Raw genomic sequence first — 25739 nt, 5'->3', positions numbered from 1 at the left:
TCTGACTCATGCCTTAAAGATGATACTAGGTTTTGGGAGAATTGGGGATGAGTTATTCACCACATAAATCCCAGTCTCTGACCTTTTCTTGGAGCCAATATGGCTGGTTCAATTCAATTTCTGGTCAATGGCAAACCCAGGATGTTGACAGTGGGTAATTCAGCATTGCAATGCTATTGAATGTCAAGGGGAGATGGTTAAAATTCTCTTTTTGACTGCCCATTGCCCAGCAGTTGTATGGCACAAATGTTACTTGCCATGAATCAGCCCAAACCTGAATTTTGTTTAGGTCTTACAGGACATGGACACAGACTGCTTCAGTGTGAGAAGTACTGAATAAAGGTTGGGCCTCGGGCAACTTTGTGTATCGGAGGAACCGCTGCACTGATGTCCTGGGACAGAGATAAATGATCTCCAACAACCACAACCATATTCCTTTGAGCTAGGTATGTTTAATCAGTGGAGATTTAAAAAAATTAATTCATGGGATGTGGGCGTCACTGGTTTGGCCAGCATTTATTGCCCATCCCTGCGGACATTTTAAGAGTCAACCACATTACTGTGGCTCTGGAGTTACATGTAGACCAGACCAGGTAAGGATGGCAGATTTCCTTCCCTAAAGGACACTAATGAACCAGATGGGTTTTTCTGACAATCGACAATGGTTTCACAGTCATCAGTAGATTCTTAATTCCAGATTTTTTTTAATTGAATTCAAATTCCACCATCTGCCATGGTGGGATTCGAACCCAGGTCCCCAGAACATTAGCTGAGTTTCTGGATTAATAGTCTCGCGATAATACCACTAGGCCATTGCCTCACCCATTTTCTCCTTGATTTCCATTGATTCCAATTTTGCTCGGACTCCTTGATACCACAATACGTTAAATGCTGTCTTGATGTCAAGGGCAATCACTCTCACCTCAACTCTGGAGTTGAGCTCCTTTGTCCATGTTTGGTTGAAGATTGTAGTGAAGTCAGTAGTAGAGTGCAAAGGAAAAATCTTATGGATTGCCAGATGACCGGCTCCTGTAAACTCATACTAACATAATGCTTATCCATTGCTTTTCATATAAACTGTCTTGTAATGTTGGTACATTTGGAAAAACCTAATGTGCAACCTAGAAAAACATAGAACCAAAATCCAAGCATTCTCAGCTCACTAAACATTTATAATCCATGTACTTTAATAAAGGGCAGTTGCTGCAAGCAACTCATAAATAACTTCGATTAATGGCTGGCAGAAGAAAGCTTTGAAGCATAGTAATAAACTTCAGCATTAAGATTCAACGGTATCTTTTTCACTTCAAGTCACATGCCAATGCATTCATTAATTAAAACTTTCAGGTGTTTGAAGATATTTGCTCATCTAAACTACAAATTCCAATATTTATGAAAAACTGCCGCTTCATGCAGGAATTGAACATAAGCCATTTTGGAAACATATGTACAGCGTTTAAAAATAAATGCACCAATGCAGTATTGCAGAAAACACAAAAGAAATAGAAGGGAGAAAAATATCTTGTCTTGAATGCAGGAAATTATGCAAGCGATTCAATCATTTTCAATAGGTGGCAGGACTGAAATAAACCTTACCAACAGCTAAGTTAACTCATGACAAAATGTAGAGCAGCGCAAATTTTAGATCCTCAATTGTTAGCCATCAATTATGTAATGAAATAGCGATTAGAAGGCTATCCAAAGGAAAACTTGGACAAGCTATCACAACAATTTGCAATTTGTTATGAGGAGGTATGTGTTCTGAAGTCAGGAACAAGAATAGCAAAACCACTTTTGGAGATTTTTAGTATTAAATTAAAACATTAACAAAAAGAAAAGGAAACTTAAAACACACAAGGTTACAGTCACACAATTAAAAGTAGTTCTGCCAAAAAATTCCCAAAAGATTTCTACTTAAACACCCCTTTTCACGCAACAGTCTTATGGATTTCTGATCTCTGAAAATCCTACTAAGATTACCATAGGACATCTGCTGCTCCTATAAAGGCAAGTACTTCACAGGGTTTCTCTCTCACATTGAATAATGGAAATTCACGACTTGTACCAAAACACTTTTCACTGCAAGGGTAGCTAGGGTTCACTCTGCTTCTTTCATAGCTTTCTCTAAACACAGCACATTCGTTAGGCTTTTATAACCACTCCTACCCATACAGCTTCTAATCTCAATTTAAATATTTTTCTTTTTCATGCCTAAAGTTATTGTACTTAAATTTCTTTTGAAGCCCCCTTCCCAGAATATAAAAATATTTCTCGTTTATGGCTTTTGGTATAAAAATAAACATAATACTTTGCCTCATTCATATTCAAGTATGATCTTTGCCCGTTGTAAATTTTCTTTCTGAAACACAATAACAATTCACCACATACCTTCTAATGCAAATTTCTATTCATGCTGCTTACTGGTATCCCACGTTAGCTTTGCTTACCTCCTGTTCAACATGCTTTACTCACTCACTCAACATAGTTCGAGTCTTCCAAGAAAGCAATGCCAAGTACAAATGTTAATTTCCCACTTAGAATGGTGGGGGAAGGGGGTGTGGGACATTTGTGTGCATGCATGGGGCAGGAGCAGTGGGGTCGTGAGAAATTTTATCAAGAGTACTACAGGCCACTTTCAATCACCTCTGAACAGATGTGTCAACAGTACTAACAGCAATCATCATGCTGCCGATCTACCTGGTATTTTGCAATATTGAGAAATCAATGCTTTATTAAGTAGCAAATTGAACATAAAAAGAGGCATTTTGTAAATGTCTGTAATTTGCATTGGTGTAAATGTTCCAGTGCAATTGTTGCCAGAGAGGGTAGAAAACCACCTTGCCTCAAACTTGCGCAACACTAGAATCATAGAATCCCTACAGTGCGGAAAGAGGCCATTTGACCCATCGAGCCTGCACTGACAACGGTCCCACCAGGCCCTATCCCTGTTACCCCATGTGTTTACCCTGCTAATCCCCCTGACATTATGAGACAATTTAGCATGGCCAATTAACCTAATCCACACATCTGTGGGAGGAAACCGGAGCACCCAGAGGAAACCCACGCAGACACGGGGAAAGCGTGCAAACTCCACACAAACAGTGACCCAAGCCAGGAATTAAAGCCAGATCCCTGGCGCTGTGAGGCAGCAGTGGTAACCACTGTGCCACCCCGAGAACGCCAACTGTTTTCAACAGGAGGCAATGTTCCAGCAAACCGTATTGGTATGTTGGAGAATAAGCATTTTCAAGATCTGGGAAGAATACATAATCCAGAAGAACCAGATCAGGGGAATACAAACATTTTTTTTCACCACAGCACAAAGAATTGTTTGTAAAAAATGGTAGCAATAATTAATTTAACAACTCAATTAATGTCTGTGACCATTTTGACATTAAGCATTCCGTTACTTCTATTTTCCTCATATCTTCAATGTCTCTTCTTGGTCCTTGTTTCAATTTTTAAAATCTTGAATAAGGACTATCCTTTGCTTCACTACTTCATTATTCTTCCTCCAAAATTCAGCAAAGTTTATCATAAGTTTAAATAATTGAATAAAATGATGCACGTCCCTGCCCAAGAATTACAAATCAGTAAAATTTCATCAGACCACAAGTTGTATATAGCTCCAACAACCATCCATCCTCCCCCTATTCACAAACTTTATTAAAAAATGTTGATTTTTGGAGCCTATAAACTGTTGATGTCTTGATTTTTTCATTATGTAGATACTGCATCAACATTTAACCACAAAAATTGATATTTAGGAACTTGCACATCATTGATAGTTATATTTTATTTCCAATAGCAGATAAAAGTTCCCTTTGATGCTTTCTTTAAAAAAAAATCAACAGATCCCACCCCTTAAATTTATAGTCTTTTAGTCACTACATTCTGGTCCATAACTTGAAAAAAAATTCCTGACACAAACGATAACATAACAAAAATCAGATATTCATACATTGATTTTAAATGCATTTGCTGATCTACATGGTGCATTGCAATATTAGAGAAATTGCTGCTGAAAAATTCAGTTAGCAAACTGAACATAAAAAAGGCATTTTAGAAAGTCTGTATATTGGTATAAATGCTTCAATGCAACCATTGTGGGAGAAGGTAGGAAACCATCTTGCCTTGAGCATAAGCAACATTAGAACATCAACTGTTTTCAACAGGAGGCAACACTCCATCCAATATCCATCACTAAAACCCATTTAGAAATTATTTTTTTAAAAACGTAGGATGAAACTGCATCTACCAATAATGAGATGCCAGTGCCATGAATGAAACCCATATCTAAATTCTCATTACATATCAGAATCAAGCGATCCCAGATCATGCGTTAAGAGCAGGAGAAACAGAATAAAACTGCTTGGATCAGCAGTGCAGAGCTGTCTCTTATAGAAACTAGAAGCAGGAGTAGGTCATTTGGCCCTTCGAACCTGCTCCACCATTCATTTTGATAATGGCTGATCATCAAATTCAATGTCCTGATCCCCCCCTTCTCCCCCCCATATCCTTTGATCCCTTTAGCCCCAAGAGCTAGATCTAATTCCTTCTTGAAATGACACATTTTGGCCTCAACTACATTCTGAGGAAGTGAATTCCACACATTTACCACCCTCAGGGTGAAGAACTTTCTCCTCACCTCAGTTCTAAAAGATTTACCCCTTATCCTCAAACTATGATCCCTCGTTCTCGACTTCCCCACCATTGGGAACATTTTTCTGAATCTACCCTGTGTTAGAATTTTATATGCTTCTATGAAATCCCCTCTCACTCTTCTAAACTCCAGTGAATACAATCGTAACCACTTAATCTCTCCTCATATGACAGACGTGCCATCTCAGGAATCAGCCTGGTAAACCTTCGCTGTACTCCCTCAATTGCAAGGGAATTCTTCCTCAGATAAGGACACCAAAACTGCTCACAAAACTCCAGATGTGGCCTCACCAATGCCCTATACAATTGCAGCAAAACATTCCTATCCCTATACTCAAATCCTCTTGCTATGAAGGCCAATATACCATGTGTCTTCTTTATTGCCTGCTATACCTGTGTGCTTAACTTTCAGCAACTGATGCACGAGGAGTCCAAGGTCTCCTTGAGTATCCACCTCTCTCAATTTACACCCATTCAAGTAATAATCTATCTTCCTATTATTGCTACCAAAGTGCAACCTTATTATTGCTACCTTGCATTTATCCACATTATACTGTATCTGTCATGCACATGCCCACACATGATGTGGAGATGCCGGCGTTGGGCTGGGGTGAACACAGTAAGAGTTTTAACAACACCAGGTTAAAGTCCAACAGGTTTATTTGGTAGCAAATACCATTAGCTTTCAGAGCGCTGCTCCTTCGTCAGATGGAGTGATGCCCACACACACAGCCTGTCCAAATCACGCTGAAGCATCTCTGCATGCTCCTCACAGCTCAACCTCCCATCCAACTTTGTATCATCTGCAAATTTGGAGATAAGACATTCAGTTCCCTCTTCCAAATAATTAATATATAATGTGAACAGTTGGGGTCCTCGCACAGATCTCTGTGGAACCCCACTAGTCACTGACTGCTAATCAGAAAAAGACCCATTTATGTCAACTCTTTGCTTCCCATCTGCTAACCAGCTTTCTATCCATCTCAAGACATTACCTGCAATCTCATGTGCTTTAACTTTACATAATAGTCTATTCTTTCAACAGCTTAGTTTCATTTAGTATTTTTGCATTATACAAATTGAGTGTATTAATAGCCATTACAATTGCAGTGTAGCAAAACAACTTACATATGGAAAATATTCCCAGTTTTATCTTATCAGAATAACTATTTTTGGTGTTGAAGTGCCTGCTAATGTCAGCAATTCTATCGCTTACCGAGGTACAAAAGGAAGTGTTCAAATATTCACATCTCTATTCAAAAGATACGATGAAACAAGTCAAAGTATTCTGTATGTTCTTTACTGGAGCCAATATAGTTACTGCGCATTATTTTTCTCCTGTGCATCTATTTCACATAATTATCTAACCCCAATTCATTGTTTGTACAGGTCTGCAATTCTAAAAAGGCTATTCAGATCAGGCACAATTTTCAGAGTTGTTTTTACTAATACAACATGCCTTCTTACATGATCCTGACGGAACGCTCAAAATATAAATTCACCAACTGGAAGATCGGATTTTCAATCGTCATCAGTAGACAACTGTGGTAAACCTATTCGACCAAAGCAGAGCGCCCCCATCACTCCTGATTCAGCAGAGGGTCAAGTTATGCTTCATATCAAGGCAGCCAGCAGTTTTTCCTCCCTTTGGCATTTTCTTCTCATTTAAAACTACAATCTAAATTAATAAGTTTCAGAGTTGTGAAATTTTTGAGTGCAAAAACCGCCAGCGGCAAAGCCCAATTAATTTTGTTACATTTTTAAAAAGTTTCAACATTGACTGACAGTAAATAATCAGCAAAAATGCAAAAGGGTGTAAATGAAAGAGGCTTAAAGGTATACATGGTAAGGCAATAATTATCCTATTTATTCAGCTTTGCAGTGTATTTATAAGCATAATATTTCACTGAGATTAAAAGGATTAAAATCTCAATTAAACTTGAAAAAAGCTGATTGTAATTCTTGAAATTATACCTTACAGATCATGTCCGGAAAGTGACTGAAAGCTAAGGAAATATTTCTAGTCCAGTTCATAGATTTGAAATATTTATCCTAGAAAACAACAGTGTTTGGGCATTAAAAGGGACCCTTGCTGTTTGTCATTTTCATAAATGACCTGGATGAGGAAGTGGAGGGATGGGTTGGTAAGTTTGCCGACGACACGAAGGTTGGTGGGGTTGTGGATAGTCTGGAGGGATGTCAGAAGTTACAGAGGGACATAGATAGGATGCAAGACTGGGCGGAGAAGTGGCAGATGGACTTCAATCCAGATAAATGCGTAGTGGTCCATTTTGGCAGGTCGAATGGGATGAAGGAGTACAATATAAAGCGAAAGACTCTCAGTACGGTAGAGGATCAGAAGGACCTTGGGGTTCGGGTCCATAGGACTCTAAAATCAGCCCCGGAGGTGGAGGAGGTGGTTAGGAAGGCGTATGGTGTGCTGGCCTTTATCAATCGAGGGATTGAGTTTAGGAGTCCGGGGATAATGATGCAGCTATATAAGACCCTCGTCAGACCCCACTTGGAGTACTATGCTCAGTTCTGGTCATCTCATTACAGGAAGGATGTGGAAAAGATTGAAAGGGTGCAGAGGAGATTTACAAGGATGTTGCCTGGATTGAGTGGCATGCCTTATGAGGATAGGCTGAGGGAGCTCGGTCTTTTCTCCTTGGAGAGACATAGGATGAGAGGAGACCTAATAGAGGTGTATAAAATGTTGAGAGGCATAGATCGGGTGGACTCTCAGAGGCTTTTTCCCAGGGTGGAAATGGCTGCTACGAGAGGACACAGGTTTAAGGTGCTGGGGGGTAGGTACAGGGGAAATGTTAGGGGGAAGTTTTTCACACAGAAGGTGGTGGGCGAGTGGAATCGGCTGCCGTCAGTGGTGGTGGAGGCAAACTCAATAGGGTCTTTTAAGAGACTCCTGGATGAGTACATGGGACTTAATAGGATGGAGGGTTATAGGTAGGCCTAAAAGGTAGGGATATGATCGGCACAACTTGTGGGGCCGAAGGGCCTGTTTTGTGCTGTAGTTTTCTATGTTTCTATGTAAAAGGAATTCATTAGTTTTAAGCATTTTGGGATACGCTAAGAACATGAAAGGTGTCACATAAATGCAAGTTAATTTAAGCAAAAGAAATGCTTTGGCCTCTTTTTAGGTCAAACCAAATAAACAAACTCAGATTAAGTCAGGACAAAGCAAAAGGGGCAGCTCCCCAAAAGGAGGGGGGAACAGCCCAAACAAAAATCAAAGTAGAAAGGAAACCTAAAAACATCTCTTTTCTTTAGCAGAAATCTGCAGAAGGTCACTCATCACATGCAACATTAGCAGGAAAGTGTCAAACATTTGGATTTCTAAATGGGAGGAAGACAAGTTTTTTTTAAGGCAAAGATAGACTTTTGGACAGTAAAGGAATTAAGAGTTATGGTGGGCGGGTAAGTGGAGCTGAGTCCACGAAAAGAACTGCCATGATCTTATTGAACAGTGCACAGAGACACAACATCAAGTTTGTAACTGTTGGAGAACAGATTTTCACTCCATCTGACGAAGGGGCAGCGCTCCAAAAGCTTATGGTATTTGCGACCAAATAAACCTGTTGGACTTTAACCTGGTGTTGTGAGACTTCTTACTCATCTTTATTTGCCAGTCATTGAATCAAATATCAGCCACATCATGAGCTACATATTACACAACTGTGTAATTTGAAGTAGAACTGTGGAAATGGATGCATTTATTCAATTACCACCAGGCTTCAAACTGAAAATGTTATTATTCCAGTAGTTTCAGGATCTGCAGTTTGTTGACTACGAATGTATTACATTGGGAAAATGTTCTGCATGCCAATTGCCTGAACTAATTAAGTCTTTGTTGTACCTGCAGCAAGGCTGCTTTTGTGAATGACAAAATTCTATAAAATGTCTCTCATCACATGCAACATTTAGGAGGATAATTGTTGCCATAAAAACATCTGGTTTTCTAAAATGGGGGAAGATGGTCCCAATGCTTTGCATATACTGCAGCTTGTATCAACATTACGTAGTATGACAGAAGTGGAATTAAGCTTTGAGCTATTGGATAGGACATGGAATTTGAAGCTCACTCCAATGTAGTACACAATCTTGGCATTATAAGTTTCAATATGAATAAGTATCCAAAGCCAGGGAATGGAATCAGAAACCAGTGTGTATTTGCTGATAGAAGCTTACGCAATGTTAAAGTCATTCGGATGCTATTCATATACTGCAACAACTTGATAGACAAGCAAATAGTTCTGTACAAATTATTTCTCTTACACAGCAAAAGGATAGAAAGCATGCAGCTTTATAGTTTCTTAATGGGTGGGGAAAGAGGTTTCTACGAAGGACTAAGAACTTACATTGTTCAGCAAATGGTAGGTTGCAATATTTTGTTTGCCAACATTGACATGAATTCCAAATATAATGGGCATATATCACATTTTATTGCGACACTTCAGAACTACACATTGGGTCATTTCATTTCATCTTTTTAAGTTGTTGGGTTTTTTAATAAGTGGACAAGGGCTTCAAAAACCTTTAGTTTTGATTATTGTGGCCCTGTGAAAACAATAATCAATACATAGATAAATGTCAATATTTTTGGTCGCCATAATTTATTTTATTTATTTCCCCCCTTTTTAGTTATTTTCTTCATTCCTACTTCCAGCTCAGAAGACACATTAACAGTTCAACCTCCGTCTGATTTTTTTAAAAATTGGAGAAATATATCAGTTTGCTTTCTCATAATATAAAAAATCCTATTTTAGCATAATAATATATCTAAACACTACAGCCAGTAAAAATAACAGTGAGGCTCACTGTTCATCATTTTTAAAATGTAAATCAAAAAGCAAATTCCAGTGATCGCACATTTGCAATTAACATCGAAATCAGGAAGTTATTAGCAGAGTTGCCCAGCTCTTCCTGAAGCTTTGTTATACTGGTACCTTGACAAAAAACTAAGCATTGAAAGAAATGAAAAGCAAGAAGTTTCGAACTTACACGATAGACACTGACTTTACAGAAAACAAATGGCTTGTCTATTGCAGTACAAGAAGGTTTTAATAGCATGATAATTAACTACTTCCAAACAACCTCTCTGGAGTGAAATTAACTTTACAAATGTTGAAGGAAGTGTATTGATACAGATTTTTCAAAATATAAATAATTTAATCTCATACCCCTTACTCTTATCTTTATTTTGCTTGCTGCACATGATTTACATTGAATAAACGATGCTTCATGCTTCAACTCCATGATACTCAATAACAATTCTTTAATTGGATTGGTTAAGATTCACAGTTGAGTGGCATGTTCACATAGGTCCCAAAGCCTCCATTCAGTGGACTGCACCAAAATGGTTTCCTAATTGCAGCAGGTTCCAGTGCAAAACCCCACCCTCTGCAGAGCTTAAGCGTAGTGAAAGGTGGACACCATTCTTTCACAGCTGACCACAAAATTTCGCACCATGGGTTTTGCAGTGGACCTGGTTATGATTAGAAAACTATTCTGGTGCGGTACCCTCTAAAGGGGATTTAATATGGCAATGTTCTTGCGTAACTTAAGGCAATCCTGCAAAATATATAGAACAGAAAAATCTATAGGTATGTTAGGAGTAAAAGAAATCTATAGGTATGTCAGGAGTAAAAGATTAGGGCCAGTCAAGGACAGTAGTGGGAAGTTGTGCGTGGAGTCTGAAGAGATAGGAGGGGCACTAAATGAATATTTTTCATCGGTATTCACACTGGAGAGGGACAGTGTTGTCGAGGGGAGAACTGAGATGCAGGCTGTTGGACTGGATGGGATTGATGTTCATAAGGAGGAGGTGTTAGCAATTCTGGAAAGGGTAAAAATAGATAAGTCCCCTGGGCCGGGTGGGATTTATCCTGGGATTCTCTGGGAGGCTAGAGAGGAGATTGTAGAGCCTTTGGCTTTGATCTTTATGTAGTAATTGTCTACAGGAACAGTGCCAGAAGACTGGAGGATAGCAAATGTTGTCCCCTTGTTCAAGAAGGGGAGTAGGGACAACCCTGGTAATTATAGACCGGTGAGCCTTACTTCTGTTGTGGGCAAAGTATTGGAAAGGATTATAAGAGATAGGATTTATAATCACCCAGAAAGGAATAATTTGATTAGGGATAGTCAGCACGGTTTTGTGAAGGGTAGGTTGTGCCTCACAAACCTTATTGAGTTCTTTGAGAAGGTGACCAAAGAGGTGGATGAGGGTAAAGCGGTTGATGTGGTGTATATGGATTTCAGCAAAGCGTTTGATAAGGTTCCCCATGGTAAGCTTGTGCAGAAAATACGGACACATGGGATTGAGGGTGATTTAGTGGTCTGGATCAAGAATTGGCTAGCTGTAAAAAAACAAAGGGTGGTGGTTGATGGGAAATATTCATCCTGGAGTTCAGTTACCAGTGGTGTGCCGCAGGGATCTGTTTTGGGCCACTGCTGTTTGTCATTTTTATTAATGACCTGGATGAGGGCGTAGAAGGATGGATTAGTAAATTTGCGGATGACACTAAAGTCGGTGGAGTTGTAGACAGTGTGGAGGGAAGTGGCAGGTTACAGAGGGACATAGATAAGCTGCAGAGCTGGGCTGAGAGGTGGCAAATGGAGTTTAATGTGGAAAAGTGAGAGGTGATTCACTTTGGAAGGAGTAACAGGAATACAGAGTATTGGGCTAATGGTAAGATACTTGGTAGTGTGGATGAACAGAGGGATCTGGGTGTCCATGTGCATAGATCCCTGAAAGTTGGCACCCAGGTTGATAGGGTTGTTAAGGCGGCGTACGGTGTGTTAGCTTTTATTGGTAGAGGGATTGAGTTTCGGAGCCAGGAGGTCATGCTGCAACTGTACAAAACTCTGGTGTGGCCGCATTTGGAGTATTGCGTACAGTTCTGGTCGCCGCATTATAGGAAAGATGTGGAAGTGTTGGAAAGGGTGCAGAGGAGATTTACCAGGATGTTGCCTGGTATGGTGGGAAAATCGTATGAGGAAAGGCTGAGGGGCTTGAGGTTGTTTTCGTTAGAGAGAAGAAGGTTAAGAGGTGACTTAATAGAGGCATACAAGATGATCAGAGGATTAGATAGGGTGGACAGTGAGAGCCTTTTTCCTCGGATGGTGTTGGCTAGCACGAGGGGACATAGCTTTAAATTGAGGGTTGAGGGATATAGGACAGATGTTAGAGGTAGGTTCTTTACTCAGAGCGTAGTAAGGGCGTGGAATGCCCGGCCTGCAGCAGTAGTGGACTCGTCAACATTAAGAGCATTCAAATGGTTATTGGATAAACATATGGATGATATTGAAATAGTGTAGATTAGAGGGGCTTTAGATTGGTTCCACTGGTCGGCGCAACATCGAGGGCCGAAGGGCCTGTACTGCGCTGTAATGTTCTATGTTCTATGTACATACAGGCCACAGGGCCTAGCCAGTCCATTCTTGGAACACACGTTTAAGAGGCTGTTACACTTCACATTTTTCATAAATTATTTCCATTAGCTGGAGTTAAACAATATTGCTAACTACACAGCCATGGATAAAAACTAATCCATCACTGAGTGGTGTGCACGTTCATACAAAAACGAACTAATGCATTCATCAAATCAGTAATGTTGAACCTTGCATCAACCAGAGCTTTAACTGGACAGGAAAGCAGACCATGTCTTCTGACATTGTGAAATATGTCTGTTATAAAAAGAATATTTGCTGCAGATTTTAATACACTGGCCTGTTTTGCAAAAATTAACCTGAGGAATAATTGGCAGTAAACATGCCAAGAGCCTGGAATATCTCAAATTGAGCAGTCATAAACAATGTACAGCATTTCCAAATCCCCCCCTGCCGCCAAAGTAATATTGGAAATATACAGCCACAATAACATGTACCTTATAAAAATGTGAACTGCAAATGAAAACAAGACAGAAATGGTGAGCAATCTTCCAATAAAGGTGACTTTTTTTTTTAAGGTGTGTATGACAACAAGATGCCAAACTGCAGTGTCCAAAGATGATTCAATGGTGAATGGATATTAATTTTTGTCAAAATAACACTTCCTTGATATGTTTGCCATGTTTTTGAAAATTAAATTAGGCTAACCTTTCACCTATTTATTTTCAACGGACAGAAAACCAGCCTAACATGCCTGTTGATGCATGAACTTTACACCCATTGGCAAGACCAAAAACAGTAAGAGTTTTAACAACACCAGGTTAAAGTCCAACAGGTTAAGACTGAAAATGTTTAAAATTTGTCAACTATGCATGATCTGAATGAAAAAAATCTTTTGTACGTCATATATTTGGATGGAATCTTTGAGGGGTGGTGTCCCCAGCTAACGCATCTAGAATACAGGGTGCACAGTCTCAGGATAAATAAAGCTGGTATTCAATAAAGCACATACCTCCGTCATAGTGTTAATGCAACATTATTACAATTACGCAGCTCCTCCTCGAGGCTTTTCCCTGCGTGATTGATGCTCTGTACAAAACTGAAAAAAAGAAATAATTTTACTAAGAGCCTCCATCTCACTGAGAAGGCTTCAGGAAAATCTATATCCAACAACCTCCTCTGAACATCCTGCTCACAGTCTGACAATTGTGACAAATTGTACCACAGCAGCTGAGACAATCAATAATTTTCAAAAACAACATTCTAAATCAAACAAGTCACAAATGTATTTTGAAAAAACATCCTTTAAAAAATTCCAGGTTCCGGATCGCAATGGACCTCACCACAGACAAGACCAGAGAATCCTGCCCCCCTACTGCACCTTGTTCTTTTCTCACAGATCTGCAAAAATCTCCTCAGCTCGTGTTTATCTAAGTTTCCTTGAAAGTTAATCTATTTCGACTTTCCTTTCAGACAATTCCAGATTATGATCTGGTACTATAAGGTTTATTTGCAATCATCTTAAAACTGTTTCTTACCGTTACTGACCCTTCTGCCGCAACAGTTTCTCCTTACTCACTATCAAAAGCTTTCATGACTTTGAATATCTTGGACTAAATCTCCTGGTAACCTTCTCTGATCTGGAGAAACAAACTGAAAGCCCTTCATCCCCAGCACTATTCTAGTAAATTTAATCTGCACCCAAAACCTTGACATTCTTCCAACAGTCTGATATCTAGAATTGGCAACATCTATACAAGCCATTCATACTGCTTACATCAACATGCTCAAAATGTTTTATTTTACAAGCCAGAATGCTGAAATTGAAAGACCAAGAAGTATGAGTGATGGGTGCAACATACGTATTACATGAAGGCTTGTAACACAAAATGATTTACAACAAGAGCATCTTGTTAGATACAATCTCTGAACAACAAGCTATGCCACAAGTTATGTGGCAAATATGACAAATCACTTTCTGCTGGGAGTCTTTTTGCCCTAACCTAGATCTAACAGAAAACTTTTAAATGCAAAGCACCACCTCCCAGACATCAAAGCACCATCCTAGTATTTTGAAACATACGAATTTAATTAAACAAAATGCAAGTTCACTTCCCCCTACCCTCCCACAGCCCTTTCACGCATGTGAGCCCCACGTGCCCCCTCTCACCCCGAAGTCCCTTTGCGCATGTGCTCCCCTCACCTAATCCCTTCCCCCACTCAATAACCCCCTCCCCTCTTTGGTCTCCGGATTTAAGAAAGGACATAAATGTGTTAAAGGCAGTTCAGAGAAAGTCCACTCAATCTGATACCTGGGATCTTTGAAGGAAAGAATGGAGTGTTGAACCTGGTGAGGAAAGAGTGAGTGTTGAACGTAGTGAATAATGCTTTATCCTGGTTAGAGACCAGGAGTTGCTGGAGATGCACTCATCCAGGCAAATGGAGTGCTTCATTATTCTCCTGACCTGTGCCTTGTGAATGGAGTACAAGCTTGAGTGTCAATAGGTGAGTTATGCTCCACAAAGTGGCCAGCTTCTGACCTGCTCTTGTAGCCACAGTATTTATGTGGTTTGTACAGTTTGATTCCTGGGCAACAGGAACCCCAGGATCCTGACAGTGTGGGATTCAACAACAGTAATGTCACTAAAAGTCAGAGTTGGTTAGATTCCCTCCAATAGGAGGGTGTCACTGACAGACACTTTGTGGTGCAATGTTACTTACAACTTATCAGCCCAAGTCTGGATATTGTTCGGGTCTTGCTGCAAATGGACATGGACTACTTCAATATCCGAGGAGTCACAACTGGTGCTGAAGCTTGAGCAATCATCTGTGAACTTCCCCACTTCTGACCTCAATGGAGGAAAGGCCATTGACGAATAGTTGGGTCCAGGATTCTACCCTGAGGAATTCCTGCAGCAATGCCCCAGGAATGAGATGACTGACCTCCAATAACCACAACCACCTTCCTTTGTGCTAGATATAACTCCAACCAGTGGAGCACTTTAGCCTTCATCCCTACTTACTTCAGTTTTGCCAGGGCTCCTAGATGCCACATTTGGTCAAATGCTAACTTGACACCAAGGGCAGTCACTCTCACCTCACCTTTCAGGTTCAGCTCTTTTGTTTGGACCAAGGCTGAGAGGAAATCTGGAGTCGAGTTGCCCTGGCAGTACCCATACTAAGCATCAGTGAGCAGGTTATTGTTGAGTAGTGCCACTTTATACCACTGTTGATCACACTTTATCACTTTGCTAACGATAGAGGACTGACTTATAGGTTGGTAATTGGCCAAGTTGGATTTGGCCTTAGTTTTGATGTTTTCACATTGCCAGGAAGATGCTAGTTTTATAAATGTGCTGGAACAGCTTGGCTAGGAGCGCAGCAAGTTAAAGGGGTACAAATCTTCAGTACTATTGCCAGGGCCCAGAGACTTTGCAGTATTGGAACCTTCAGTTATTTCTTGATATCACAAAGTGAACCAAATAGGCTGAAGGCTGGCATCTGTGATGCTGGGGACCTCCAGAGGAGGCCAAGATGGATTATCCACTTGGCACTTACGGCTGAGGATGGCTACAAATGCTCAAGTCTCATCTTTTGCACTGATGCACTGGCCTACCTCATCATTGAGGATGGGGACATTTGTGGCACCGCCTCCTGCTCCAGTGAGCTGTTGAACTGCCCACCACCATTGAAGGATGGATGTGGCAGGATTTCAGAGCATGCATTTGACCCTTTGGTTAGCTCTATCCGCTGTACTCCGCTTCTGTAATCTGACATACAAATAGTCCCATTTTGTATCTTCACCAGGTTGATACCCCATATTTAGGTATGGCTGGTGAAGATCCTGTGTGCCCTCTGCACTCTTCATTGAGCCAGGATTGATCCCCAGCTTTATGGTAATGGTAGAATGGGGATATGTTGGGCCATGAGGTTTCAGAATGTGTTTGCATGTAATTTTGCTGCTGCTGAAGATCACAGCTGCCCAGCCACTTCATGGCTGCCCAGTTGAATTGCTAAATCTGTTCAAAATCTATCCATTTAGCATGGTGGTAGTGCTACACTACATAATGAAGGATATCCTCAATGTGAAGACAGGACTTGGTTGCCACAAGAACTGTGCAGTGGTCACTCCTACTAATAATGTCATAGACAGATGCATCTGCAGCAAGAAGGTTGGTGAGGGCAAGTTTGAGTGGGTTTTTCCCTCATCATCTATCGAAAGCCCCAGTCTAGCAGCTGTGTCCTTTAGAAATTAGCCAGTTCAGCCAATGGTGTTACTTCCAAACCACTCTTCGTGACGACATTGAACTCCCTCCACTCAGACCATTCTCACCCACTTTCAATGATTCCTCCAAGTGACGTCCAAGTGGAGGACTACTGATTTGCAGGGCAACTCCCTTCCGAATGTATGCTATAATGCCACCGCCTCTGGTCTGTCCTGACAGTGGAACAAGACATGCCCAGGGATAGTGATGGTGGTGCCTGGAACAGTGTGTGTAAAGTATGATTCCAAGAGTATGACTATATCAGGTTGACCAGTGTGGGACAGCTCTCCCAATTTTGACACAAGACCCCAGATGCTAGCAAGGATGACTTTGCAAGGAGGGCTGGGTTTGCCATTGTCGTTTCTGATGCCTCGCTCAATACTCGGTGCTCCGTCCGGTTTCATTTTCCCTTTTAGATTTTGTAGCAGTTTGATACAATTGAATGTCTTACTTGGCCATTTAAGAATCAACTACTTTGCTGTAAGTTTGGAGTCATTTGTGGGCCAGACCAGGTAAAGACAGATTTAGCTCCCTAAAAGACGTTAGCGAACCAGATGGGTTTTTATAACAATCATTTTGTGACAAATATTACACCAGCTTTTAATTCCAGATTTATTAATTGAATTTAAATTTCACCAGCTGCCACAGTGGGATTTGAGCCGTGTTCCCAGAGCATAAACCTGGGTCCCTGGTGACACCATCAATACCTCCCTTGTGCGAACTAATCTCAGAAAAAGGATAGGATATGCGGTTTACATCTCAGTTCAGATTTAACAGAATGTTAACATTGTGTGCTGTCTGGTTCAGCCAGGAAGGGGATGGAGTAACGGAGGGCATTAAAGACTGCATTAGTGAACAAAGATGGCAACTCTTGATTAAATGCAGTACAAGTAGTCTAAAAGAGCACTTTGGCAGTCCAGAACTGTTATCAGCACACATATCAAAACTGATCTTTGCCAAGGGATAATGCTATCAAGGAGTTGCATGTAGATAAAGAAATGGAGAAGCCTACTCTCAGCAACATCACATTTGGACCGCAGAGTGACAATGTATGAGTGCAAAAAGAAGCTATTGTAGGAGATGCATTGGTTAGTATAAAGTGAATTCACCCAAGAACAGTCTCATAAAACTGAATGATGGCAATGATCTAACCCAGTGTTTCCCCAAACAGGATTCCGTAGGGAACTGCCAGCTGCTCTAAATTTTTTAAGAAGCTCTCCTTTCAGTGTGTCCAGTCAAAGGTGGCTTTCACACTGCATTGGCTACTGATAGGCTGACTAGTCAGCCTAGCAGCAGCAATGCATCGAGAAGCTGGCTCTGATTAGACAAGCTGGAAATAGCAGCAAATTCCCAGTCAAGAGCAAGAGTGAAGTTGAACGGACAGCAGTTAGACAGATAGCGACCACAGAGAAACAAAAGGAAGCAAAAGGAGCTTCAGAGGGGTGACAGTGTGTGAGAGAGACAGAGAAAGACAGATGAGAGTGTCAGAAAGAAGAGTGTGTGAGTGCATGCGCGTGAGAGAGAATGAGACGTGAGAACGTGGCTGCGGTTTACAGAGTTTGTTGCTGCACATTTGAAACTCTGGTTGTTCAAACTTATGATATCCAGCTTCATGACCTCCAAAAATTCTGTCACTGATCATTTCAAGTGACCGATTAAAGTGCAGTGTCTAACTCTTGTCATGACTAAGGAATTAAAGATGGACAGAATTCAAGATAAGAATGCAAAGTTATCACAAGAGTCCCTTGTTGGTTTGATAGAGCAAAGGCTACGAATTGCAGCCTTAAAAAAATCCTACAACCAGTCCAATATTAATAGTGAGTTAAGTTACGACTGACCATAAACAAGACAAAAGAGTTAAAAGGGATAATCATCAGAAATTTGCAAAGAGCAAGGTGTTTGAACAAGCTTTCTTTATGAAATTGAGTCACTGAAAGAAAAGAGAACGTTAGCTATATAGACACTGGTATCCTCCAGGGCTAAGTGATAGGACCATTATGAGGAAGAATAAAGAAAACTTATTTTTTGAAATATTTATTTAATATATGATTTGATCGTCTTCTAAAATAAACACTGAATTTCACACGCTGGCACAGAGTACAAATCAAAGAGACAACACAAAACATACAAAAAATTGCTTAGGCAGCAGTGGGGGGGGGGGGGGGGGGGGTGGAATTTCACCTCTAGCGCAGTGATACTGTCACTGATTGCAGCATTTTTTACTGGCATTCACAGCATGGAGCAGTGATGTCATTAAGCTGTCCAAACAGCCAATCTCATTAAAGAATTTTCACAAACCTACAAACAGGTAACAAAAAACCATTTAATTTGTTCAATGTAAAAAAAGTTAAGTTTAGGATACACAAATGGGGTGAAGGCAGATGGTAAAATATTATGATTTTAAAAAAAATTATATTAGCTTAAAGTATACTAATCATTTAGCAGTACTCTGAACATAAAATCATATTTTCAGGACAATTCTATTGTTTAAATTTGATTAGTTACATTGTTAGAAACAGTACACTTGATTGAACAAGGCGCACCTTTCCATCGGGGTTTCTAACAGCAATGAGAGAGCAGGAAAATTGAAGCTCTTGCTGATTGCATGATTGCTGGCTGTGTGAAAATCCAGAACACCACCTTTGATTTGATTTATCATGGTCACATGAATTCGGATACATATATTGTTTCTTGCGCGCTTTAGACAAAACATACTGCTCAGAGTATATAGGGGAGAAGGAGAGTGTGCAGAATATAGCACTGCAGCTACAGATAGAATGTAAATAAAGATTAGCTTAATATATAGGTCCATTCAAATGGCTGATGGCAGCTGGGAATAAACTGTTCTTGAGTCAGTTGGTCCGTATTCTCAGACTTTTGTATCTTTTTCCTGAAGGAAGAAGGTGGAAGAGAGTATATCTGGGGTGCGTGGTGTCCTTGATTATGCTGGCTGCTTTTCCGTGGTAGCGGGAAGTGTAGACAGAATCAATGGATGGGAGGCTTGTTTGTGTGATGGACTGGGCTACGTTCACAACTCTTTGTAGTTTCTTGTGGTCTTGGTATAAGGAGGAGTCATTCCAAGCAGTGGTGCATCTGTAAATGTTGGAGAGAGACATGGTGGACATGCCAAATTCCCTTAGCCTTTTGCGTCAGGGCCAAGTGGCAAACTGCAACAGCAGGAATTTTTTCACAAATTAGCATATGCAACATCCTGATGTTGGAGGGGCAACAGTGAACACTAAAGTTCGCTGCCAATTCCCTCTACTCCTAGCAAAATCCAGGCCTATATTACCAATTCTGGGTCCTTTAATTTATGAAGTCCTGCTGTGACACCAGAGACAATGCTTTAGATAGAAGAAACTAGAGAAACAAGGTTCTCCATGGAGAGAGAGAAAAAATTAAGCATTAAAAGGTGAAATTAATTCAGAGGGACTTCGATGAAGAAAGTCATAAAACACTATTTCCACTAATTAATGAAACAGCAAATAAAACATAAGTTTCAGGTCACCACCAAAAGAATAAAGGGACATGTTAGGAGAACAATTTGTAGTTGCGAGCCATTAAGACATGGAATATTTAACTAGAAACAGTCGTGGAAACCATAATAAGGAAACATGTGAAAAAGTGTATTTTGTTTTGAATAGGCAGGGAATAGGACTAACTGAATAATTCTTTCAGAGATACAGCATAGATGAAATGGTCTGAATGCCTAAACAATCCTGTATAGAAGTATGGCTCAGAACGTTTCCACTCAAGCTTATAGGTTAAAATATTGGAATTTCTCTTATCATGGATTACTTTGGAAAACAGGTGGATAACTCAAAGAACACAATAAAGTTTCCAAGCAATATTACCAAGCTCTAAAGACATTCCACGCAAATACCCTGAAGAGTCAGTTCCGCAAAATATTCCCGAAAATATCCTCTCTACAAAAGGATTCACCTCCATCTTCAACCAATAAGATTACCTTAAAGCTGCCTTATCTGCCCCTGTGCCATCCCTGGTGATGTGGTCGAGATGGCAAGCTTGCTTTGTGAGGAATTCAAGATATAAATGTTAGTTCTACACACTCCATATAGAATATTACGTAGGAATAGGAATACTCGTGATCTAATTTCTGCTTCCCTTGTTTGTCCTTAACTCAGTTTTCTTTTCTTCCTGTCTGTATACAAATTCCATTTCATTATTTCTCTTTTTTGTTCACTTTTTTTCATTCATTTCTAAGTTTAATCGTTTTCTTGGTCATTGGAAATTTTTAAAAACCTCACTTCTTCGATTGTTAATTTTCAAAATTGGAAGCCATGGTTCCACAAAGTAGCTTTAATAAAAGTTACCAAATACATCCATTCACTAAGGCTACCTGTTGCACATTGGAGAATGACACTAGGGAAGGAGAGGGTTAAAAACAACAAGGCTTTATTTACAGGTGTTTTCTTACATGGCTGCTTCTTCTCTGCCCATTTTCCACACCTAGGGACTTTTGATGAGTATATGAATACATTAATACAACTTCAGCTTCAGTAAGCTAATATGGATTAATACAAATACATAACACTAACCATGCAGAAAAAAAGCAATAAAAATGTAAATGAGAAAGAAGATTTACGAACAAATAATGAATCTGCTCATTTGATTAATACATTTACAGTGTAGTGAAAACTTAAGCTAGATTCTCTAAATTAAAATAGATCAACTGTGCAAATACAATCAAAAATTAATCTTTTATTTTTGTAATTGGATTATGTTCATGCAAAACACTGCCTTATTATAGTTAAATGAAAGTTGTTATAACTCTGCAAATACAGCAGTAAAATTGAGCCAAATAATCAGGTGAGAACGCATCTGCAATCGTTATTTTTTCTTGTAACTTTATTAATTGAGGTTTTGAGTGTACCCTTGCTGCAATATTAAATGCATTATCTGCACTGAGGGATTACACTGCAAACTATCTACTCTAGCATAAATAGGAAGTCATACGGTGTTGCAGCACTGATACATGGGCAGAGAGAGCAAGGTATTATAAAATGAGACTCAATCTCCCAAACCCTACTGTGTTTGATTATTATTTTGATTTTAACTATGTCTTTTTTCAAAAGTAACTATAAAACAGACACAAACTACACACAAAACACGTTGGAAACTTGTTCTTCAATTTTGAATTTGTATCTCTCATCGTCTACAAATATTCAAAAGATTCCCTCTCAAAGGAAACACTGATTTGATTGTTGTTGTAATTCAAATTAGTAGCAGTTCATACCTTACAACAAATTAACCCAGAGATATGCTATATATAGAATACCCAACAGAAGGGGTAAATCACTAATAGCCTCGAGAGAGAATTTGGATCCAGTCAGAATACCCAACCTTCCTTAAGAATTATTGATCTCTATGGAAACCTATCTGAAGGCTTCAAATAATAACTTTCACTCAAAATGCACATAAACGCAAAGAAATATCTTCAGAAAAATGGAGGTTGCTAGGGTGGGCTCGAAACTGGAGAGGAGGCAATACAAAGTAGACAACTGTTTGGTGGTTTCGATTCTTTGATCTGATTGATTGTCACATGTATTAGTATACAGTGAGAAGTATTGTTTCTTGCGTGCTACACAGACAAAGCAGACCGTACATAGAGAAGGAAAGGAGAGTGCAGAATGTAGTCTTACAGTCATAGCTAAAGTGTAGAGAAAGATCAACTTAATACGAGGTAGGTCCATTCAAAGGTCTGATGGAAGAAGCTGTTCTTGAGTCAGTTGGTATGTGTCCTCAGACTTTTGCATCTTTCTCCCAATGGAGGAAGGTGGAAGAGTATGGCCAGGATATGAACAACTCCACGAGCTTGTTGCACTGGTGTTTGAGACAAGGGTGGAGAGCATAGGAGACAGGAGTTAATAATCATTTGTCTAGAGTGTAACATTAGCAGTGAATTGCTGAAAAATGTCTTATGCCAAATGCACTTTTAAAAGAACAAAACCTATATCTATTAAGGACAGTGAATGGTACAAGAATTCCTACACTCCAACTCCCAAACAATGGCATTACCATCACTAAATCCCCCACCATCAACATCCTAGCGGTTACCACTGGCCAGAAATTGACTGGATTAGCCATTTAAATACTATGGCTACAAGAACAGGTGAGTTCAGCATCAAGCAACTCACCACCTGACTCCCAAAAGCCTGTCCACCATTTACAAGGTATTAATCACGAGTGTGTTGGAATGCTTTACTTTTGCCTGGATGCGTGCAGCTCCAACATTCAAGATACAATCATAGAATCCCTGCAGTGCAGAAGAGGCCATTTGGACCAACAAGTCTGTAATAACACTCCTACAGAACATCTTACCCAGGCCCGCTATCCCCCAACCCCATGCATTTCCCATGGCCAATCCATCTAATCTTCACATCTTGGACACTAAGGGACAATTTAGCATGTCCAATCAACTTAACCCACACATCTTTGGACAAACTGGAGCACTTGGAGAAAACCCACAGACATGGGGAGAATATGCAAACTTCACACAGACAGTCATCCAAAACCGGAATTGAACCCAGGGCTCTGGAGCACTGCTAATCACTGTGCCACCATGCAGAGGGCCTGACATCATCCAAGACAAAGTATCTTGATTGGCACCTCATCCACCACCTTCAATATTCATTCCCTCCATTACTAACACACAATGGCAACACTGTGCATCATCTACAAGATGCACGACAATCAAAGCTCCTTTGACAGCACCTTCCAAACTCACAGCCTCCGCCACCTAGAAGGACAAAATTTCTCAAGGGAAATTAAAGATGGGCAATAAATGCTGGCCTAGCCAGCGATGCCCACATCCCATGAAATAATTTATTTTTAAAAACATTAAGTGGTGCTTTGAATGTAATGTTATGTGGCAAGTTGAAACGTAAGCAAGAATTCACAGTACTAGGCTACCCCAATCAGAACCCTAAATGATGAACTCTTAAAAAGCAGAAGTGATTGTGGTCTCCCTTGAAGTTAAACAGAGCAACAAGTATTATAAACCAATAATTGTGCTCAGAAATTAGTTTAAAAATACTAAAATACATAAATATTTCGAAGCACAAGCAAGAGTTCCTTAACGAAATTAATACCACACACCAGTGTATCAGTTCAAAACGTGGTCGAGAAACTAGAAATTAAAATGAGAACATGCCAAACTGAAAAGCAGCCAAGGAAAGGAAAATTATGAAGGAAAACTATAAACTTCTGATTTTACAGCTGAGAACCTGTGAATGAGCATTCAAACCGAAAAATGAATGATTATACATCACCCATTAAAGGCCATTCTTTTCCACTCAGCTAGAAACAATGATCTCAATGCCTCACAATGCAGAAATCACACCTTCACATTGTCCAAGGTAGAATTGCTTTCAACGCATATGTTTCAATAAGATCACCTCTAAACTCTAATGAGCATGGGCCCAACCAGCTCAACCATTCTTCATAAGGTAACTCCATCATTACAGGTATCAGCCGAGTGAAGCTTCTTTGAACTGCTTCCAATGCAAATATATCCTTAAATAAGAGTATACAGTACTCTAGGTGTGGTCTCACCAATGCCCAAGTTGAAATTCCTTTGCAATAAAGGCCATGTCTCAAGAATAAGTAAAACTAAAACCTATTTGAAGGCGGAAGTTATTAATCAGCTACTAAGGTTTTAGACAGAATACAAAAGGCACCGACACTATTACCAGTAAAAAGTTAAATGATTCTTGAAACAAAGGTTAATAAGTTAATGAGACAAATGGTTTACACATGTATAAATGCAACTAAGAGAATCAAGCAAGTAATTACAATTTTAAACTATTAAATGTATTTTAAAATGTATTTTAAGTATTGTATGAATCATTATTCACTTCAGCCAAGAGCAGGTTACCATAAAGGATGATGGTAAATGTGAAGAGTTCAGAACTAAAAGCCTGGGAACTCTAGCAGTTAGCAGAATTCTTATCAGACAGTCCCTGGTGAAGGAACATATTTTGAAACTTTATGAATAGGAACATTCATTGCCCAGACAGAATAGATATGCACCTGGATGCAGGATCACATGTCTGTTCAACTTGGCAGTGAGCTTGTGGGAATGTACACTCTGACCTTTATGATGAGCGTCTATAGTTACTTAGCAACAGGAAAGTAAGTTCAGCCAAAATGGGAGTTAGTGTCCAGGTTGAAAGGACTAATGAAATATCATTATGCTGAATGGTAAAATGCAATTGGCTGAGGAATATGTCAGATTATTACCGATGTACATATACTGAATGCGATTGATTTTAAACTAATATGAGGCAGGAATGATCGATAAGAAAATCTATAATTGATCGGTTTTTGATCGTACATGTTAGCATCATTGGAGAGGTTCTGCCGCTCTATTCCAGAGCTGCTTAATCCTTTTGGTGATCTCCAAGCAGCTGCTTGTTGTGTTTTTGGTTTTTAAAATAAATGTCTTATTCAGAGATACTTGCTTCGTGAGTTTTGCATTATTTAAGTTAAAACATAATTGGCCATCTTAAATTACGCCACAACACTATTCTTCACTTAATTTTATAGGTTCCTTTTTACTTAAAGGTGCCACATGCATATTAATATGCACCAATCTCGTACAACTAATAATTCGTAAACAATTTTTATAAAAACAACACTGTCCACCCAGCATCCTTGTTCATCTACATGGAATCCTGGTTAAACATGTTCCAATTTTAAAATTCATGACCTCAAGCCTCTTCATCTCTATAAACTCCTCCAGGCCCACAATCCTCCGAGGTATCTGTATTCCTCCAATTTTGACCTTCTTGGTAATTGCAAATTTTAAATAGCACCACCACTGGCGGCCATGTCTTCATTACCAAGCACTGGAATTTTCTCCATAAACCTCTCGGTCCCTCTACATCGTTCTTCCTTAAAATCATCCTCTTTAACCAAACTTTTGGCCATCTGCCCTGATGCAATTCAGGGGAGACTTGTTTAATAATGTAGCTGAGATTGCAGCCTGGTGACATTTTACTATGTTAGAGGGTGCTAAGCATTACAAATTGTTGGACAATTTGGATTTGGAAGTGGCACCAAACATCTATATAATAACAACTCCAAGAAGCTCCAACTCTTTTCTGAATATTTGAAGAGTTCAGATCATTTTAGAATCATGCTTTGCAGCGAATGCATAGTGCTACAAAAAGAACAAATGCTCAGCCAAATTACCATGAGAATTTGACATCTGTTTCAAATACCAAACAAGGTGAAAGTTTAAACTGCTAAATCAAGAAGCAGTACAATACTTTTGCCTCATGTCTATTTGAATCTTCTATTATAGAAACATTTTTCCCGCTTAACCAATGGCACTCACCAAAATTAAATTAAAAGCTAAAAGATTAAAAAGATGTATTGAAG

The 25739-nt window shown here is 39.6% G+C and overlaps 1 protein-coding gene across 5 annotated transcripts in view; it reads right to left on the bottom strand.

Moving 5' to 3' along the window:
* The window catches only part of LOC144492933 (ecto-NOX disulfide-thiol exchanger 2-like), a 251077-nt gene that overhangs the window by 218581 nt on the left and 6757 nt on the right, over positions 1-25739 (bottom strand). For 2 of the 5 annotated variants that reach the window (XM_078211597.1, XM_078211602.1), the window contains exon 2: positions 13082-13168. The exons of 2 other annotated variants lie outside the window; for them this stretch is intronic. The gene's annotated coding sequence lies outside the window, so the exon portion shown is untranslated. Of the gene's footprint in view, positions 1-5338; positions 5466-13081; positions 13169-25739 lie in introns of those variants that run through there. One more of the 5 variants, XM_078211599.1, reaches the window with a different exon arrangement.

Source organism: Mustelus asterias, chromosome 4 (assembly GCF_964213995.1).
Source record: "Mustelus asterias chromosome 4, sMusAst1.hap1.1, whole genome shotgun sequence".
Lineage (NCBI taxonomy): Eukaryota > Metazoa > Chordata > Chondrichthyes > Carcharhiniformes > Triakidae > Mustelus > Mustelus asterias.
The sequence above is the reverse complement of the archived record's forward strand: the minus strand, read 5'-3'. Positions and strand labels throughout refer to the sequence as shown.